This window comes from Conger conger, chromosome 10 (assembly GCF_963514075.1).
Source record: "Conger conger chromosome 10, fConCon1.1, whole genome shotgun sequence".
Taxonomy (NCBI): domain Eukaryota; kingdom Metazoa; phylum Chordata; class Actinopteri; order Anguilliformes; family Congridae; genus Conger; species Conger conger.
The window spans coordinates 6,762,231-6,783,248 of record NC_083769.1 but is presented as its reverse complement, the minus strand read 5'-3'; the positions used below and the strand labels follow the sequence as shown (position 1 = coordinate 6,783,248).

The 21,018-nt window shown below is 42.6% G+C and overlaps 1 protein-coding gene and 2 long non-coding RNA genes across 3 annotated transcripts in view; all 3 read left to right on the top strand.

Moving 5' to 3' along the window:
- LOC133138612 (polymeric immunoglobulin receptor-like) overlaps positions 1-21,018 on the top strand; it is a 192,544-nt gene that overhangs the window by 39,201 nt on the left and 132,325 nt on the right. The window lies entirely within an intron of this gene.
- LOC133138213 (uncharacterized) lies at positions 144-7,924 on the top strand. The gene is made up of 3 exons (XR_009709695.1): positions 144-234; positions 590-700; positions 7,747-7,924. It is a non-coding gene; the product is annotated as an uncharacterized LOC133138213 (long non-coding RNA).
- On the top strand, positions 15,527-20,773 carry LOC133138227 (uncharacterized). The gene is made up of 3 exons (XR_009709697.1): positions 15,527-15,619; positions 20,074-20,111; positions 20,639-20,773. It is a non-coding gene; the product is annotated as an uncharacterized LOC133138227 (long non-coding RNA).

The window sequence follows — 21,018 nt, the reverse complement described above, 5'->3', positions numbered from 1 at the left end:
AGTCTTCCTCCCACAAAGATAATTGGGTTCCAGTGAACCTGAATGTTGATGCATGTAAGTGTGCTGTCACTGTATCATGGTTTCAGAAAGGATACTTTAAGTAAATTCTAATATTACAACCACATCCAAGACTGAAGTACAATCAATGTCTGCATCCACAGCAGGGAAAACAGAAAAGGGGAATTGGATTTCAGCAGAAAAACCAGAAGGATCAAGAAACCCAAATAATCGCCCGTAAGTAAACCATAATCAAAAATAAATAACAAATATAATAAGTCACTGTAAGCGTTCAACAGTGACAACTATTTTCAAAGGCTACTGCAGGACATACAGCCATACTGCATTATAACAAAAAATTATCAAATTATATGTCAATATAATTCAGCAAATGTTTTCTTCAAATCTGTGATTAACTTAAAGATCAATGTAGCCAAGAGCACAGATGGATGACCCAAAATAAATCACTTTCCATTTATGAGGACTGCAAATGAATGTTTATCTGACAGAGCCTGTCTCTTTGAGAGTGTTTGTCCATCCATCCATCCATCCGTCCATCCGTCCATTATCTAACCTGCTTATTTCTGCTCAGGATCCCAGGGGAGTTAAAGCCTGCACCAGAATGCAATGGGCACAAGGTAGAAATACACACCAGACTGGTTGACAATCCATCCTATGAATGTTTTTGCATTCAAGATCAAAAGTAAGTTCATAATTATTATTTTATTCATTTTCTAATGTTTTGCTCAGTATATTAATTGTATACGACCCAAAGTAATTGGACAATTGGCTGCTAAAAATATTTCTTCGACAAGTGTATTAAGTTTCATCTTTAGTTCATGCATAAAAGAGCAAGCAAAAGAGTTGATTTTAGGAGAGCCATCTGCATTTGATGTCAATTGGTGAGGACCAAACTAGTTTGGCACCCACAAGATGAGATCAACTTTTACATGAATTACATTAATGCCATTTGGCAGACGCTCTTATCCAGAGTGACGTACAGACGTACAGTTTAGACTAAGCAGGAGACAGTCCTCCCCTGGAGCAATGCGGGGTTAAGGGCCTTGGTCAAGGGCCCAATGGCTGTGCGGATCTTATTGTGGCTACACTGGGATTCAAACTCCAAACCTTGTCTGTCCCAGTCATTTACCTTAACCATTACACTACAGGCCACCCTGTCACTTTCCTTTCTATTTGGATGGTTCACTTTGTGAGATTTTGCCAGAAACCTTTGCCATGCATGATGAGTAAGACCACTCCAATTTCTTAATCTTTACTCATTAAAATGTGAATGTGAAAGTTGATAATTATTATCTGGCAGGGGAGGGGCGAGAACAGCAACAGTAAAGCACGATACAATGACATACAGAAACATAGGATATTTACTTCTTTTGAGGTAAACATTTTTCATCAGGGAACATGTTTCATTACGGAAAATGGCACGGATGTCATGAGTAAGTGCATTTTGTCCGTGTCTACTGCAACTTCTCCAGCTTTCTTTCAGTATTCAGCAATATGCGTGTTTTTAATCCCCACACTCGAACCGTTGCATCTCAAATTAATACATACGTGATGTGTAGTGGTGTAGCCAGGATTCTAAAACTGGGTGTCCTCGCACAATCAATATTTGCATACTTTTTCTATGTTTGAGGAAAAAGCAGAAATAACTGAGCTAAACATACCAACTCCAAGAGCAAGTGTATTTCTTACGATATGTGTGCTGTATTGCAACTTCTCTTTGTGTTCGTGTGAATATCCAGTAATGCGCGTTTGTAAGTTACCAAAGAATGTGATGCCCCCTTGTGCGTGTAACTAAAAATGTTTTGAAAAATGGCACCTTTGTTTTGGCATCTTTAGTTGGGGAGGCCTGTAGCGTAGTGGTAAATGACTGGGACATGCAAGGTCAGTGGTTCTAATCCCGGTGTAGCCACAATAAGATCCGCACAGCCGTTGGGCCCTTGAGCAAGGCCCTTAACCCTGCATTGCTCTAGGGGAAGATTGTCTCCCGCTTAGCCTAATAAACTGTATGTCGCTCTGGATAAGAGCATCTGCCGAATGATTATTATAAAATGGCGGCTGTATTCACTAAACTGGACCTCCGGAATGCGTACAGTTTGGTGCGCATAAGGGAGGGCGATGAGTGGAAGACCGCCTTTAACACTCACTCCGGTCATTATGAATACTTAGTAATGCCACTTGGCCTCACCAACGCCCCCGCTGTATTCCAGGCGCTGGTAAACCATGTGCTCAGGGAGATGCTAGAGAAGTTTGTGTTCGTCTATCTAGATGATATTCTGATCTTCTCTGCCACTCTCTCTGAGCACATTCTTCATGTAAAGCAGGTTTTGACACGCCTATTGGAGGCTCGCCTGTTCATAAAGGCAGAGAAGTGCGTGTTCCACTCGGATTCGGTTTCCTTTCTGGGTTTTATTGTGTCTGCGGGCAAAATAGAAATGGATCCGAAGAAAATTAACGCCGTTAAAAATTGGCCCTCCCCGGAGTCTGTTAAGCAAGTGCAGAGATTCCTGGGGTTCACCAATTTTTATCGGCGTTTCATCCGGAATTTTAGTTCTGTGGTCATTACCATTACCGCGCTCACTAAGAAAAATGCGCCGGCACAATTTGTGTGGACACCTCGGGCGGAAGCAGCATTCGTGGAGGAGGTTCTGTTCAGAGCCTATTCTTATAACTCCAAACCCGTCGCTGCCGTTTATTGTGAAGGTAGACGCCTCAGAACTGGGGGTGGGGGCTGTTCTCTCACAGTGGTCTCCGAAAGATCAAAAAGTCCATCCCTGCGAGTATTTCTGTCCCAGGCTGACAGGAATTATGACGTAGGGGACAAGGAATTATTAGCGGTCAAATTAGCCCTGGAGGAGTGGCGTCACTGGTTGGAAGGGGCGGAACACCCTTTCACGGTGTGGACGGACCATAAAAATTTGGAGTACATCCAAACCGCAAAGACACGCAATTCGCGCCAGGCGCGCTGGGCGTTGTTCTTTGCGCGTTTTTTGTTCACCATGACGTACCATGGAGAGGGACGTCCGGGAGTTTTTGTCCGCCTGTCCGGTCTGCGCTCAGAGCAAGAACTCCCACCAGGCTCCCTCAGGGCTATTGCGTCCGCTACCCACCCCAGGAAGACCGTGGAGCCGTATCGCATTAGATTTCATCACGGGGTTGCCACCCTCTGATGGCAAGACGGTCATTCTGGTGGTGGTGGATCGCTTCTCTAAGGTGGCGCACTTTGTGGCGCTGCCCAAACTACCATCAGCAGCGGAGACTGCGCGGTTAGTTGTGGACCACGTGTTTAGAATACACGGTCTCCCCCAGGACGTGGTGTCTGACCGCGGATCGCAGTTTCCTTCGCGGTTCTGGCGTACGTTCTGCTCCCTGGTAGGCGCCTCAGTAAGTCTTTCATCGGGTTTTCACCCGGAGACCAATGGGCAGTCAGAACGTACGAACCAGACCTTGGAGAACACTCTCCGGTGTCTAGCCGCGGCCAACCCCCCTCAAGGGACTGACCGGGAGTTCCATAGGCGGGGGGCTGAAGGAGTGTCTGGGGCCACTCCTTAGTAGGGGGGTCCTGCATGGGGGAGGTAATTCCTATTGTGACCATCAGAGGACCGAGGAACACCTGTTCCTCATTTGTGCCAGGGGAATTACCTCCCATGAGAGCATTTAAAGCCAGTCCTGACTAGGCTTCAGTGCTTGAGTATTATCTGTTCGCTCTGACATTCAGCCGGTAAAAGCACAAGGTAGACTCTTGTCGTTCAGAGTCAGGTACTGTGCTGGTGTGTGTTATACCCAATTTACACAAACTACAATTTAAGGTAAGGAAGGCATGTGGTTAAGGTATTTTGTTACCAGCGCCTTCCTAAAAGGGTTTTCTTTTGTTTGGGCTCGTGTGAGCCGGGGTAGAGGGACGTTGTCCCTGGTATTTGTATTTTGGTTTGCCTTTTTGTCCCGAGCCGCGTCTCGTGGTTTTATTTTCTTGTCTAGCGGTTTTGTGCTAGATTGTACTTTCTTTTCAATACTCTTGGTTTACTCTGTGCTCGCCTTTAAGCACAGTTATCAGTTGGTATTCTCGTCCTGTGTTTTAAGGGTCGCTTTATTTTCTTCAGCCGTTTTTGTTGGCTTTATTTCTGTTTCCTTACTAAGAATCGCCAACGGGTTAGTTTTTGTTCCTCCCGTTGTTTGGGAGTAGGGATTATTTTCTGTTCTGTTTTGGTCTTGGAGTTGAGGGGCGATACGCTTTGTGGGTTCGCCCTCTCAGGACTAGTCTCAGTCGCGACTGGCTCTCCCCACTACCCCCACCCTTATAAAAACTACTATTTACAATTTGTGTGGTTCTTGATCAATTTACGACCAACATATGATTCTGACCTAATTACTGTTGCCATAATATAGTGGCTGATTTTGTGCTGAAAACAAAGATATGAAACACTTTGGAATCACTGTGTAGAAAGTTTGATAAAATGACACAAATGTCAGAGCGTGGCACAGTATTCCTCATTTTGTCCCCAGTCCCCAGTGAGTTAATGCCAGGGTAACCTGTCGTGAGCCACGGACCCCTTGCCGAGCTCAGACCTCACGTTCCCACGAGCAGTACCTCACCATGAGGTGTCTCGGGTACGAACTCAAGTACTCCGAACGTTCTGGAGCCCTGGTAAGTTCTACTGAACTTCCAGCCCAGTCTCGAAGTGAAGGGTGTGATGCAAATCTGGTATACAATGTCCTGTATTCAATGTATTCCTCTAAAAGAATCTTTATCACATATGATTATAGTAAGATATACTTTATTATAATCAATCAAAAGAACAGATTACAGTGTATATATCATCTTTCAGTTTGCTGATCACATGCAAGTTACATATACCCCTTTAGCTCTTTCTAATTTACCTTTCCACCATGATGTTTAAAAGTCAAGGTACACCCCTCAAATACCCATCATCCTCTTTGGCCTTTACCTTATCTTATGGCTCCCCCTTCATGGAGATAAAAGCTACTGAACTTCCATTAATACAATAGGTACGAACACCCCTAAAGTCTACTACTTATTTATATCGTATATAGTATCTTACTAAAAAATAAAAGACATAAAAATGAAAGGAAACTTATAACGTTGAGCTTCTATATACTACTTTTCCTACTTTTACAAGTAATATAGATATATATTAGATAGAATATTAGATAGAATATTATAATTACCACCCATGCCCTAAATATAGCCATATCGTTTTCTGCGGGATTTGATCCCTCCGCCTTGCTGTTGATGAGCTCTTTGAACAGCTGCATTGGTTTGGGAATCTGGGGCAGGATCAGGACCCAGACTTTCGAAAGACGTGACTTTGCACTTCCTACTTCTCCTGCCTGTTGTATGGGATGTGCACTGGTATGTCTTCGAACACGTCGGGGGTTTTGCAGTGCAGCCGCAGAATATGCCTCTCCTCACTGACACTGAGGTTAGGGGGGCAGGCTTCAGGTTCTTGCGTGGGTCCAGCAGGAAGGTGTTCTGTAGCGTGTACCCAATACTTTATCTCATGTGCCCCTCCGGTTGGGAATTTCCACCATCGCAATATACGAGTGGAAAAACACTAGCTCTTATGTAATTTTTTAATGAACCTATTCATCACTGGTATTAGTGCCCTCCACCATCTCAGCACACTCTTCAGGTGCCCCTCTCCGCGGCGCCTTAAGGGATCTACAAAGGACATCCAGCCAATAGCTGAGTGTAAATCATCCTTTAACTCCTCCACTGTTAGTCCTTTGAATCTATCCAATACATTATCAGATTATAATCAGGAAGGCCCTTAAAGCCTCTTAATATTCTTTCGGTATTGACATCCCTTCCGTTTTCCTTATCTTTTTGCTTTAGCCAGGCATTGTGCTCCTCCCCTGGAGGGTTGGGGTATTCCCTGACTGCTCGCTCAGCATGTTGAATCTCCTCCAAGGTTATGCTGGAACTCATTCTATGCATGGCCTCAGTCAGAACTTTAACCTTGCTCCTTAAAACCCTAAATCTAAGTCCCCCGACTTCAGACTCCTCCGCTGACAAGTATGGCTGCTCATTATCTCTGAACCACATATTTTTCCTCTTACGGGCGTGCTTGCTACCACCTCGATGGCGTGTGCGAGGGGTTAACAATGCATTCCTTCCTAATCCATCCCCCGTCAATCTCTCATCAGGGGGGCCTAGGGCCGGGTCCTCGACAACCCCCACTCAGTTATTGTTCCTTTAACTCGCTAGGGTGACGGGAGGTTTGAATACTCATTGTAACCGAACCTCTCATCACCAAAATAAAATGCCACCATACATATACCAGGGGCCCTACACCAGTAAACAGGCCATCATTAGGCTGTCAAAATCAACTGTTTGTTACATTGTTAAGAAGCAATGGCGGTGAGCTCAGCAATGGTAAAGTACCTGGTTTAGTTCTGGAACAAAGTGTCATGGACAGATGAGACAAAGATGAACCTGTACCAGAGTGATGGAAGGAGCTAAGTGTGGAGGCTGAAATGAACTGCAAAAGAACCACAGGACCATGGTGGTTGGGGTGTTATAGTTTGGGCGTGTATGGCTGCCACAGGTGCTGGCTCACTTGTGTTCATTGATGATGTCACTGCTGATGGCAGCAGCAGGTGAATATTGAAGTATACAGAAACATCTTGTTCTTGTGTCCAAAATGGCTCACTATTCACCAACTAGTAAACTACATTGCCTATCAGCCATCATGTTCTAGTGCCTGAATTCAAAAATCAAATTTTACTCACATTTTGAGGGCACTAGAAATATCCTTAAAATGTACTGTGAATTCTAGTGGTCACTAGAAAGGTGGATACAAACCACTTTGAATGCTCATTGAATGCTGTGAGAGATGATGGCGTGGTCCAGGAGCAATTCAAATTAAACAGCTCTTCTGGGTTTTTCCACGTTGATGTTTCCATTCAACATATAATAAAATGCACCTACCTAAAATAACCTAATATAGCTACTGCATTCTATGTAGAAAAAGGAATTCCTACGCGGTAATTCCAACACGATTTACCCAACATGGATGTAAAAACCCTAGAATTAAAGCCTGCATTTTAACCATAGTGATTGTTTTATTAAAACGGTTTGTCTGCTGGAGTAGAGTGTGTGTCACTGTCCTAATACTTATTGACTGTACTCTATTTAACAATACTGCCTAGAACCATTGAGCATAAGACTTCAAAGAGGAAGTGGTTTATCATCGCTTGGCCAGTTCTCTTTCTGAGAATAAAAATGGCAACACCACTACTGTCACGTGGGCCACTTTCCGTAAATACCTCATATACTTATGGACTGTACTCTATTTAACAATACTGTTATTGACAGCTAGTGCAATAACAGCCCGTATAATGGGAAAGACACACCACAGATTCTATAGACTCACCAGATTATTATATGTTCCTGCTAAACTCACTTTCCTTAAACAAAGCAGAGTCTGTTTGGAGCCAGAAGTTTCAAGTGCTATTTTACAGTCATGAACATCCATTGTCACAGTATTTTATTTGTCCACTTGGTCACTGCAATTAATGTTCAACAAGTTTCTGGTGAGACGATAAAATCTGTGGTTATATCCCTAAAGTATAGAGCTTCTTCAAACAATAGAACTTCTAACAATTTGAATGTGATTTTTTTTTTTAATATAATGTACATGCATGCATGTGTGTGCTCGTGTATGTGTGTGTGTGTGTTTGTGTGGTTCTCTCTCTCATATGCATTCCCAGGACTCCAGGTGGGTGAGCTTGGCACTTCCTTTATCCTCCCCGTTGCCATACTATGGAGGACCCGTGTCTGACGCCGTGTTCCCTTGGACTCAAAACTTATGTTAGATAAAGAGTAAATGCTGGCTCCAAACCATTTACTTTGTTTGTTACTTTGTTGTGACTATATACTAAGTTTATGTATAACTGAATATTAAAGGTATCACGGATAGGCTCATTGCCTCAATGTCCAAATTACATTTTTATAAAAAGCAAAGACGTCACAGGCTTTGTATTAATGAATACAAATGTATAAAGGGAAATGTTGAATGTTTATGGGGGGGGGATGTTTTGGCAGAAAGGAAAAAAAAAGAAATACCCGTTAAATATTCTGTATAAAGAACTATCAAAATAAAAAAACTTTGGATCACAAAAAATGTTAATGTGAGTTCAAAAATAAAAAATAACATTTCTTCAAGTGTCTAACTGATGTACTGCACATTAAACAACAGCTGCAGTCTAAATTGAACAGAGAGTCATGAAAAACACTCCCCACTGAACAGACTTGACAGAGCCCACCTCTGTGCTTTCTAAATTGTAGTGAGCTTTTTCTGTTTTCTGAGCGAACCTTTATGTCTCTTTATCTCTCTCTCTCAGGCTCCTTCTCTCTCTCCCTTTCTCTCACACTTCTCTTTCTCTCAGGCTCCTTCTCTCTCTCTATCTCTCTCTCTCTCTATCTATCTCTCTCTATCTCTCTCTATCTCTCTCTCTACCAACCCCACCACGGTCACCACTGTGGCCACATCCGTAACTTGTTGTCAGAAGTGTCTTTACAGAATGAGCTTGATGACTAATCTGCAAACAGAAATGTTACATACACAGCTACTAGCTATTTATTGTACTTTATTTTGTGTTGTGTGTTCAGAGATGCTCTTCTGCATACCACTGTTGTAATGTGTGGTTATATGCATTCAGCTTTGACCGGTCAGGCCATTCTCCTCTGACGTCTCTCATTAGCAAGGCGTTCCTGTCTGCAGAACTGCACCATTCTTTGCACTCTAGAGACTAGTGTGTGTGAAAATCGCAGGAGATCAGCAGTTTCTGAGATGCTCAAACCACCCAGTCACCAACCATCATTCCAGTCAAAGTCACTTCGATCACATTTTTCCCCATTTTGACAGTTGATGTGAACATTACCTGAAGCTCCACACCTGTATCTACATGATTGTATGCATTGCACTGCTGTCACACAATTGGCTGATTAGATAATAGCATGAATAAGTAGGTGTATTAAAGTGAAAATCTACCGAATAAAGTGCTCAGTGAGTGTATAAACACCCAGATGCAGCCTCCCATCAGCATGACACAGGGCCTAACCAATCCCCCACAATAACACAAATGTTGGTACATCATGCACAAGTGAGAGGGTATGAATGGAAATTTTATCAAGCACCCTCTCCCCTTCTCCCTTTCTCTAACACCCTATACATTGGCACCCCGAAATACACCTACCTTGATTTCCCAGGCTTGTACACCAACCCCTTACTGCCCCAAGCAGACCCTTCCACCTGCCACACTGAAAAACAAACAATTGTTTCAGGCTCTCCACAGACCTCTCCCACAGTTGTCTCCTCATTGTGATGGTCCTGCGAATACTTTCACATAGGAGTTATATTTATTGGAAAGAGGGCAGCATCAGATGTGATTGGTTCTATCAGGTGCCCAATGAAGAAAGAGAGGAGGTGGGATCATTTGCAGTAGGAAGTGTGACATTGGCTCAGGCGATAAGTGTCATGATCCTGAGTTTTGTTGGTTAGTTTATTCTGTGTTTTTGTTTTCATTTATTAGTTTTTGCACTTGTCGTCCCCTGTGATGTCTGTGTCTTAATGTTTTCTCAGCCCAAGTCACTTCCCTGTCTGCATGCTTCACTATTCAGGTGGTTTCGTCATTTTCCGGTTTCCCACAATTCCTTCTCAGTCTCCATTTTCTTACTTCCTGCTTTCTCTCCATTTCATGTTCATAGATAGCACTAATATACTAACCCCAACTAACACAGAATTTATACAGTCCTAATTACATTAACACACTATGTTTGTCTAACTAACAAAGTAACATTCACTAGTTTTGGGATTTATAGTTTAATCACGTAACATATTAATATTCTCTATTTCTGCACTGCTCTGTAGCTCCACCTCCCTGTTCTAACTGTGATTGTCTACCTTGATTCAGCGAATTTCATGTGTGTCTTTGTGAATCCAGTCCGCATCTTCATGCATGCCTTGTTATTGTATTATTGCCCTTTTATGTGTCTCACCTGATGTTTATTAGTTAGACCGCCCTCACTCCCATGCCCTGCCTATGGTTCCTCTGCTCCGCCGTTGTGACAGTAAGAGCAGTCAGAGAGTTGCAGGTTTGATCCCGTCCTGGGTGTGTCCCTGAGCAAGACACCTAATCCCCAATTGCTCCTGATGAGCTGGTTGGTGCCTTGCATGGCAGCCAATCACCGTTGGTGTGTGAGTGTGTGTATGAATGGGTGAATGAGAAGCATCAATTTGGATAAAGGTGCTATATGAATGCCAACCATTTACCAAGTGCAAGCCTGGTCTCCCATTAAGACCTACGTTAAGTTTTGTCAACGACTAATTTTTCCATTTGGTTACACAAAATGCACAAGATATCACAACAACAGCTGATTGACGTGTTGACACTTTGCTTGCTTTGTAGTCTCTCTGAAATTGAACCATGTGGGTTTGGCTTTAATGGAAGAAAAACCCATTGTTATGTATTGAACAGTGCTGGTGTAAAGAGTATTTTTGCCTGAATAAACACAATCCAAATGTATGGATTCTGGATTGCATGGCATTTCTGTTACCTGTTTTGTGCTTGTGTCTTTTGTCCATCAGCTCATTCCATAGTCCTCCCATTCATTCATTAGTTTCTGTTTGTCATTTTAGTTAATTCACCTATGTATTTATACCCCTTTGTTTCCCATATTCCTTTGCCAGATTGTTATGTGCTTACCTCTGACTTTCCAACGTTTTGATCTGGATTCTCCTTTGTACTGTTGCACAGTCGGACTGCTTTTTGGTTAATTAACTTTTGCCTGTGATATCGACTCTGTTTTGGATTATCCTTATTGTATCAGTTTGCTAGCGATTGACTTGTTTAACCTGCTTGGAAATGAATAAAACCTGCTATTCTGTGTATTTCCTGATTGCGTTCGGTTCCCCAGCCCTGGACCTGATATGTCTAAGTTGAAATATGCTATTTCTATGCTACTAATTGGCTCTATTAACTAGGCTGGCTACTGATACAGTTGTGCTATTAAATGTGTTTGCCCTTGAATGTTTTATCATTGATGCAACCAGACTCCAGTTCCTAAGCAGCACCAAATCCCCCTTCTTTGGAAGAAAGAAAAGAGCTGCCTGACTGCAGGAATCTGGCAGTGAACCCTGTTACTAATGCTCCAGCAGCCCCTCCTGAAAATCAACCCCCAGCAGGCACCAGCAGTGTATTTAGAAGTAACCCATCACTGGCAGGAGAGGGGCCAGAATCTAACTGCCAAACCGCTGCAGTGAGCTCCTCCAGGCCCATGTCAGCATCCACAGCTGCCTGCTTCCCTGGTCCTGGCCCAGGAAGCCCCTGGAGCAGCTCTGCAGCACCCTCCTGAACACAGCTCTCCGCCCGATAGAGGCAGCGTAGAAGTCCACTGCATGCTGCCTCCATCTCCGCCAGATGTGTGGTTACCCCGTCCTCAGAAAGCAGAAGACAGACCGTCTGCTTCTTGTGGCCTGCTGAGAAACAGAGAGGTGCAGAGGCATAAAGGCTCGCTTACCCAACAGGAAATGCTCACTACTATTGCCTCCACCAGACATTGAAACAGAATGTGCTACAGATTACTGGATATAGTGCAGATGATAGGGGAGAATCACAGAGAACCAATGATGAGTCCACTGGGTGCCCACGTATTGCTCACTGCTATGAAGTTACCAAGCAGCCATACACTCAGCACTGCCTGTTATCTTCTACAACACGAGTCACACACACGAGTCACACACATGCACACACACATTTGTACATGGATCAGTATATAAACATCCAGCAATAGTGATGAAGTATACATATAGATGATGTACAGTATACTATATTACATCATATATTACAATACATTAACTTAATCATAAAATGGTCCATATGAACAGGTCAATATCAATGAAAGTACCAGATTCGCAGTCCTAATGGGGGCAGAAACCTACAGCTTCACCCTTGCTATATTTGCATGTCATTTCCTTTACTCATACACCCAGCCAGAAGCGCGAAGGATACAGAAATAGTTCCTGTTTCTCTCAGACACAAGCTCCACTGAAGAACAGAAGCCTTCAGCTCCAAAAGCAATGAGGTTAGCTTTTGTCTTGTCCTTCCTTACAGGTAAATATCTTCCCATTGTTCAGTTCAAATTTTACACTGATTTTAATAGGCTGATATAATTCATTATTTTAGTACAAGACGAAGTACTGTTAGTTTCTGCAATACTGTGATGTATTAACAACACATTTTATCCACAAAATTACTGTCTAGCAGAAGTATGGAAACTAAAATAAAATGTTAATATAAGGCTTATAATGACCTCAAGTGTACATCAAGAGTAAGCTCTTGCAAATGTGTTCATGTAACATGTAAATGTTCTGTTATAGTTGAATTAAGTAATGTGCTTGTGGTAAGGTGCTGAATATGTTCTATGTAATAACTGGGACATGATTCACAGAGATCACATTCATGACAAATAAATGTTGTTTGAACAGATGTACAGCATTAATGTAAACCATTTTTTCTTTGCCATTTTCGCAACATTATATTGTCCTAAAAAGAATACACAAAGAGTTTAGCATTAACACAAAACACTTCTGTGCTTTTTCTTTAGGAGCCTACTCTGTAAGTGTATGGGGACCGGAGAAGGTGATAAGTCACACCAAAGGAAATGTAACAGTCCAGTGTAAATATGTCAAATCTTACACCAACCCTGTCAAATACTGGTGCAAAGTCAATATGCTGCTTCCATGTTCTAAACTGGTCAGTACCAGTGAAGATACTCACAGCAGGATCACTATCAGAGATAATAAAACAGAGGGCGCATTTTACATCACTATGACGGACCTCACCAAGGATGATGAGGGGCAATACAAGTGTGGAATAGAAATAGCATTTGCCTTGGATGAACAAGCCTTGGTGCATGTTCAAGTCAATGAAGGTATGGAGCAATCAAAACAGTGTTAATTTCTTAACAGTGTAATGAATGTAAACCTTTAGTTCACATTGGCAACCAATCCAAACCAAAGTATCATTCGCAAATAGACCAAGGTGGGAAAATCAGTGAGCAGTTTCACACCGAGGAACTGCCAAAAGCCAATTATGCGGCTCCCGTGGAGCGGCATAATTGGCTCGCTGCTCTAGAGCGAGGGACTTGGCAGGGTTAGCGGATCTTTACCATAACAGCACTCCGGGCGCCTCAGAATCACGGTCACGGTCACGAGCATGAGATGAGACGGCTTGAAGAAGGCGTGTTGTTCTCGGATCGCCAGATCCCTTCGGGCCGCCGAGGGACGGGGTGTGGGCGGTGTATCCCCCAGCTAACACTGATTGGATAAGATAGGGTACAATTGGCTACCAAATTGTGAGAAAAAGGGAAAAATCTGAAATAAAAAAAAACAAAGCTTGACAAAGGAACTTTGCCATTTTATTCAGACTGTGGCAATCAATTGTTTCAAAATTGTACATTCCTCTAGATGATACCAGACCTGATCTCCATGAGCCTGTGAGTGTAACTGGCATGGCATCCAGCAGTAAAACAACCACAGGTCAGTATGCTGCAGATTACACAAAGAGTGTTAAATACTGGTGTAAAGATTCAGGTGCGGACGTCTGCTGCCCCGAGGTGAACACTAATGACAAAAAAAGAGAAGACAGAACTCAGATCAGAGATGACCCTTCCAACAGAGAGCTTGTGGTCACCATCCGAAACCTCACAGGAAACGACACAGGCTTGTACTATTGTGGAGTGAAGCAGTCTTCCTCCCACAAAGATAATCGGGTTCCAGTGAAACTGAATGTTGATGCAGGTCAGGTCATGGTCTGCATCATGGTCTGTGAAAGGATATTTGAAGTTGAATGTAAGTCATTGATGATACATATTTAATTTAATGCATATAATTTTAACTTTTCTTGAATATCTAGTCGATTCTAAAATGACAACCACATCCACAGCTCAAGTAGAACCAATTCCTGCATCCACAGCTGAAAAGGAGAATGGGATTTCAAAACAAAAACAAGAAGGATCAACAAATCATTTGTAAGTAAACAATAGCCATGCTGCATCATAATTGGGGTGACACAAAATAAATAATGAAATTATACAGTACTGTACAAAAATAGAAATGTTAATAGTTTATTTTTATCAATTAACAAATTGCAAAGTGAGTGAACAAAAAAATCTAAATCAAATCAATATTTGGTGTGACCACGCTTTGACTTCAAACCATGATTAATTCTTCTTAGTACACTTGCAGAAAGTCAGGGATTTTGTAAGGCATGTAGTCAGATGTGTGATTAATAAATTATACCAAACAGGAGCTAATGATCATCAGTTTAATATGTAGGTTGAAACACAATCATTAATTGAAACAGAAACAGTTGTGTACGAGGGTTAAAACTGGGTGAGGAACAGCCAAACTCTGCTTCCAAAGTGAGGTTGCTGAAGACAGATAGTTATACTGCATCAGCAAGGGTTGCTGTCCAAGCTCTGTTGAAGAAGCACAAAGAAACGTGGAATGTTGAGGACCGTAAACACAGTGGTCAGCCTAGGAAACTTAGTGGAGCAGATGAAAGACACAACTTGCTTGCTTCCCTTGGCAATCTGAAGATGTCCAGCGGTGCCATCAGCTCAGAATTGGCAGAAAGCAGTGGGACCCAGGTACACCCATCTCTTGTGAGGAGAAGTCTGGTCAGAAGTGGTCTTCATGGAAGAATTGCGGCCAAAAAGCCATACCTCTGACGTGGATACAAGGCCAAGCGACTCAACTATGCACCTGGCTAGTTCTCCAAGATGTTTGGAACAACCTACCTGCCGCGTTCCTTCAAAAACCTTGTGCAAGTATACCTAGAAGAATTGATGCTGTTTTGAAGGCAAAGGGTGGTCACACCAAATATTGATTTGATTTAGATTTTCTTCTGTTCATTCAATTCTTCTGTTCATGCATTTTGTTCATTGATAACTATTAACATTTCTATTTTTGAAAGCATTATTATTTTACAGCATTTTTTCACACCTGCCTAAAACTTTTGCACAGTATCGTATAACAATATATTAGCAAGGTACCCTCAATTCAGTAAATGTTTTCTTTGAATCTCTGATAAACTTAATCATCAATGTAGCCAACATTAGCTACATTAAGGGCAAAATTGGCTCAGGAGATAAGAGCAGTCGTCTGGCAGTTGGAGGTTTACCAATTGATCTGGTCTTTCGAAGATCGTATTTCAAAGTGTCCCTGCGCAAGACGCCTTACCCCCAATTGCTCTTCACGAGCTGGTTGGTGCCTTGCATGGCAGCCAATCGCTGTTGCTGTGTGTGTGTATGTGAATGGGTAAATGAGTAGCATCAATTGTACAGCGCTTTGGCTAAAGGCACGATGCCTACCATTTACCACTAGCACAGATGGATAACCTAGAGCAAAGTACTCTCCATTAGTCACCAGTGTAAATGAATATGTTGACATAACCGATCATGTGAGTGTTTGTCTCAGTGATAGGAAGTCTCCGTCTATGTTGGTCCCACTCGCTGTTTCCTTTGGGGTTCTCCTCCTGCTCTGCTGTGTGGCTGCTCTTATCGTGTGCAAGATCAAACGTAAGTTCATCATTATATGACAGAAATTGTCTATTTTCTGTGTGGAAAAGCACTTGTGATTATTTTCCCCTTTCAGGTGGTAGGATTATTCTTGATGGCTGCTCACTTGCAGGGTAGTTTAGAATAAGAATACATGAAGTTTGGGCTCGCTGTTTATTGGAGACTTTTCTCTACTGTTTGGAGATTGACTTCTTCAAGATTCACTTGTTCATTCTTTCTTTGAGGAAGTATGTATTGTGAATACCAAATGCACCCATTGTTATGTTCCTGTGTTCTGTGTGTTAGTTTATCATTGTTTATTATCATCATTCTTGTAATTTATTATTTTTCATGTCTGGTGTTCTGTTTATATTCATTAGTCTTTGCACTCGTCTTCCCCTGTGATGTCTGAGTCTGAAAGTTTTCTCGCCCAGTCACTCCCTTGTCTGCGTGCCCCACTATTCAGGTGTTTACGGTAGTTCCGGGGTTCAACCTTCCTTCCAATCTTGCATTCCTTACTTCCTGCTTTCTCTCCATTTCATGTTTGTACATAGTACGAATATACTAATCCCAACTAACATGGAATTTGTACAGTACTAATTATACTAACACACTAATATGTTTGTCAAACTAACAAACCAACATTCACTAGTTTTGGGTAGTTCATTTTAAGTAATTTAGGTAATTTAAATCACTTAACTAATTTACTAACGCATCTCCAGTTTCAATTCTGTTCTGTAACTCCGCCTCCCGATTCTATCACTGATTACTTGCTTAGTTTCAGCAAAGTATTTGCACCTGTCTCTCTGTATCTCTGCACCTCCTGATTCTCTGCAATTGTCTACTCTCTAGTCCAGAGCCGTTTGTATTACATGTGTGTCTTTGTGAATCCAGTCCGCGTTTTCGTTTCCCCCTTGTTATTGTCCTATTACCCTTTCATGTGTCTCACCTGATGTTTATTTGTTAGACCACCCTCACTCCCATGCCCCGCCTAGTTTGTCTCATTCCCCTGTGTATTTATACCTGTCCTTTTCAGTTGCACGCTGCTAGTTTGTCTTGTCCTGTTTTCTTGTCCTGAGCCCTTGATTCCTTCCCCCAGTTCTAGCCTCCTTGTTTCCTTGCCCTTGCCCTTGCCCTTGCCCTTGCCCCTGTGCCCTTGTTTATCTGGTTTTCTGGTTTTGACCCCTGGCTGCTTCCATGGACTCTTCTTTGCTTTTTGGATATTTGTACCTCTGCCTTATTGGAATGACCTCCTGGTTTTTGACCCTGGCCTGCTTTTTGACGATGCTCTGTCTGCCCCTTCACCTGCTAGTAAACCTGACATTTTTCTCCACCACTGTCTGCTTTTGGTTCCTCTGTTCCCCCCGGCATAACACCCATGTGTAAATGTTGTACCCTTGGTGACTGCACTTGTGGTTATCACATTGTGTGTGGTAAAGTCATGTTCTGGAGAGACATAAAGAAAAGGACAGAGTGAATTCCATGATGGCTGCTTCTGTGCAGAGCAGTCCATAAGTATTTGGACAGTGGTACAATTTCTGTTCCTTTGGCTCTGTACACCAGCAAATTGGATTTGAAATGAAACAATGAATATGAGGTTAAAGTGCAGATGGCCAGCTTTAATTTGGGGGTGTATATATATATTACATTCAATAACATTAATGGCATTTGGCAGACACTCTTATCCAGAGCAACAAACAACAAACCCATAACCAGGGATAAGTGCGCTGAAAGACCCTAGAGGGAAGTACAATTTCAACTGCTACCTGCACAACAAAGATAAGATAAGATTAATTGTAATACCGCAACATGCAAATGTATGAACAAACCGCTTACCGAGTCAAACACTGCTTACCTAGCCAAACTAAACATCCTGATACACAAGTAAATATCAGAGAAAGACAACAATTAAGGTTTACAGGGAGGTAGGGAGGGACATGGAGAGGTGCAGCTTGAAGAGGTGCGTCTTCAGTTTGCGCTTGAAGACGGAAAGAGATTCTACAGTTCTGACCTCCACTGGGAGTTCATTCCACCACCATGGAGCCAGAACAACAGTAGTCGTGAGCGGGAGGTGGAAGTTCAGAAAGGGGGAAGCGCCAAGCGGCCTGTGGAGGCCGAACGAAGAGGTCTGACAGGGGTGTAGGGTCTGATGATTTTTTGGAGGTAAGCTGGGGCAGACCCCTTAACTGCTTGGAAGGCTAGCACCAATGTTTTGAATTTGATGCGAGCCATGACAGGCAGCCAGTGGAGGGAAGTAAGCAGGGGGGTGACATGCAAGTGTTTGGGAATGTTGAAGACCAGACGAGCTGCAGCATTCTGGATAAGTTGGAGGGGTCTGATGGCGCACGCTGGGAGGCCATCCAAGAGGGAGTTGCAGTAGTCCAGACGGAACAAAACCATCGCTTGGACCAGGAGCTTGGTCGAGTAGGGGGTGAGAAAGGAGCAGATTCTCTGTATGTTGTCGAGGAAGAACCTGCATGACCGGGTCACCACCGCAATGTTCTCAGAGAGGGAAAGTCTGCTGTCCATCACCACGCCGAGGTTCCTTGCACAGAGTGATGGCGTAAGTGTGGTATCTCCGATGGAAATGGAGAGATCCAGATGGGGAGAGGTAATGGCAGGGATGAATATCATTTCAGTCTTACCTGGGTTGAGCTTTAGATGGTGGTTGTCCATCCAGCTCTGGATGTCACTCAGGCAAGCAGAGATACGGGCTGAAACCGATGTATCAGATGGTGGGAATGAGATGAAGAGTTGGGTATCGTCCGCATAGCAGTGGGAGGATAGACCATGTGCATTGATAACAGGACCAAGGGAACGAGTGTAAAGAGAGAAAAGAAGTGGGTCTAGGACTGTAGAATAGTCCAAATGGCAAAGATTCAGCTCCAGAAAGATCAAAGATGATCTACAATAATCTGCAAGTGCTGTTACAGTCAGAAGACGTTTAATCGAAGCTAAGCTATCAGCAAGAAGCCCCCGTGAAGCACCATTGTTGAAAAAACAACATGTGCAGAATCGGTTAAAATTTGGAACACATCGATTGGCCCAAAGAGAAATGGCGTAACATTCTGTGGACTGATGAGAGTAAAATTGGTCTTTTCGGATCTAGTGGTCGTTGATAGTACGTCAGATGACCCCTGAATTCAAGCCACAGTACACTGTAAAGACAGTGAAGCATTGTGGCACAAAAATCATGGTATGGGAATTCATAGGAACTGTGGAATGTGGGCTGAAATACCTGTTTCTAGGTGGCAGAAGTTGGTTGACTCAATGCAACGCAGATGCGCAGAAGTTATCAAAAACAATGGTTATGCAACTAAATATTAGTTCAGTAATTTAAAGTGAAGTTAAATCTTGAAAGATTTCTTCAGTTTATACAGTAAGTGTTTGAGTTTGAAGAGAAAAATGTTGACACTGGCATTTCCATTTCTTTGCTTCCAGTAAAAGAATAATGCAGACTTGATACAATTTGTTCATGTTTTGATTTGGTATTGAATGTGTAATGTTTCCACGACATTTAAAGTATGGACCTAAAAGCTGTTCACTTTTTTTAGCGTACTGCTATTTATTTGAACGCAACTGGATTTAGTTTACTAATTCCCTTCCTCAGAATAAAAACAGCACAGCAACTGTCATGTGGGCTACTTTCCCAGGCCCGAGTTAGTATGCTTGCCACCCCTATGATAGTAAAAATCAGAGTGGTCTCATGTACCACTTTGTCAAAAACAGAACTTTTAATTCAAAATTGAGTTTCTGGTGAGACTACAAAACTTTTTTTTACTGTGTAAAATATATCACTGAAATGCTACGCTTCTTTTTTACATTACATTATTGGCATTTGGCAGACGCTCTTATCCAGAGCGACGTACAACAAAGTGCATACCCATAACCAGGGATAAGTTCGCTGAAAGACCCTAGAGGGAAGTACAATTTCAATTGCTACCTGTACAACAAAGATAAGGACGAGGGCCTTTTTTTTTTTTTTTTTTTTGAGAATAAAGAAACAAACAAACAGAGCAAAAGTGACCAAAGTTAACTATCCAAACACTGCTTACCTAGCCAACTAAGAATACCGATACACAAAGCAAGTCACAGAGACAACAATTAAGGTTCACAGGGAGGTAGGGAGGGATGGGGAGAGGTGCTGCTTGAAGAGGTGTGTCTTCAGCTTGCGCTTGAAGGTGGGGAGAGATTCTACAGTTCTGACCTCAATGGGGAGTTCGTTCCACCACCGAGGAGCCAGAACAGACAGTAGTCGTGAGCGTGATGTGGAGGTTCGGAGAGGGGGAGGTGCCAAGCGGCCTGTGGAGGCTGAACGAAGAGGTCTGGCAGGGGTGTAGGGTCTGATGATTTTTTTGTAGATTGCAGCCATAACTATTTATAATAAAACAATATTCATATAATTAAATGGTACCACTGCTGCTTAGTTTGTACATGTTTGCAGTCACATGAGTCTAAACTTCATTTCATTTCAGGTAACATAAGACCAGCTGTGGCAGACAAAGGGGAAAAGGTACTTTGATCTTTGATTTCGAGAACGTCTTCTTCAAAATTCCCAAGCAATCTATCATCCCCTTTAAAATATTCATGAACTTTTCAAAGAAAATAATATCTGTATTATATTTTTTACTTGCCTTGCATTGAATAACGTTGGTAGTGGTTTTGTCACTTTTATAAAGTCTACAGTCATAGGCATAATATAAGGAGTCTTAACCCTTGTGTTGTCTTAAGGGTCAAAAATGCCAGCCACTATGTTTAACAGCAAAGAAATGAAAATAAAATAAATTTAAACTTGAAATTTGATGTCATAGTTTGTGATGAGTGACAGGTTGTTTCTTCATGCAAAATAGATTTGGGGTTTAAAATAACATTGACCTGCTTTATTTTAGGGGTTTCGAGAGGGCGGGTCATTTTTTACCATTAGGACAAGGGGAGTATACAGAATGTTAACACAAGGGTTAACACTTTCATTAATGTTTCTAAAGGCCTTTAGGAAGGCGCCTAAAGTCGAGGCTTACCATCATTTCCGCCCTGTTACAGCCCCCAGCAGCCAATGAACCGACGTTACTGCCCCCAGCAGCCAATGAACCGACCTACGAAGAAGTGACCAATGACAGACCAATGAGCGACGCCAGTGCGCTGGAGCCGAGTGTCTGTTTGTACTCAGTAGTGGATTTACAGAGCACACGGACGCCTCCAGCGGACCAAGTTCTGTACTCTACTATCAACACTGCAAGATAGCCCCTCGACTCTCACTGAACTCCACACACACCAAGATGTTCTTGTTTTTTTTATTCATACCTGGGTCAAATTTATATGGGAACGCTCTGACGTTCAGTCATTCGGCTCTTCACCAAATATTGCTCATCAAAATGTATACTTGTGTAACCCTCATTAGTTTCACCTACTTAAAGTGAATA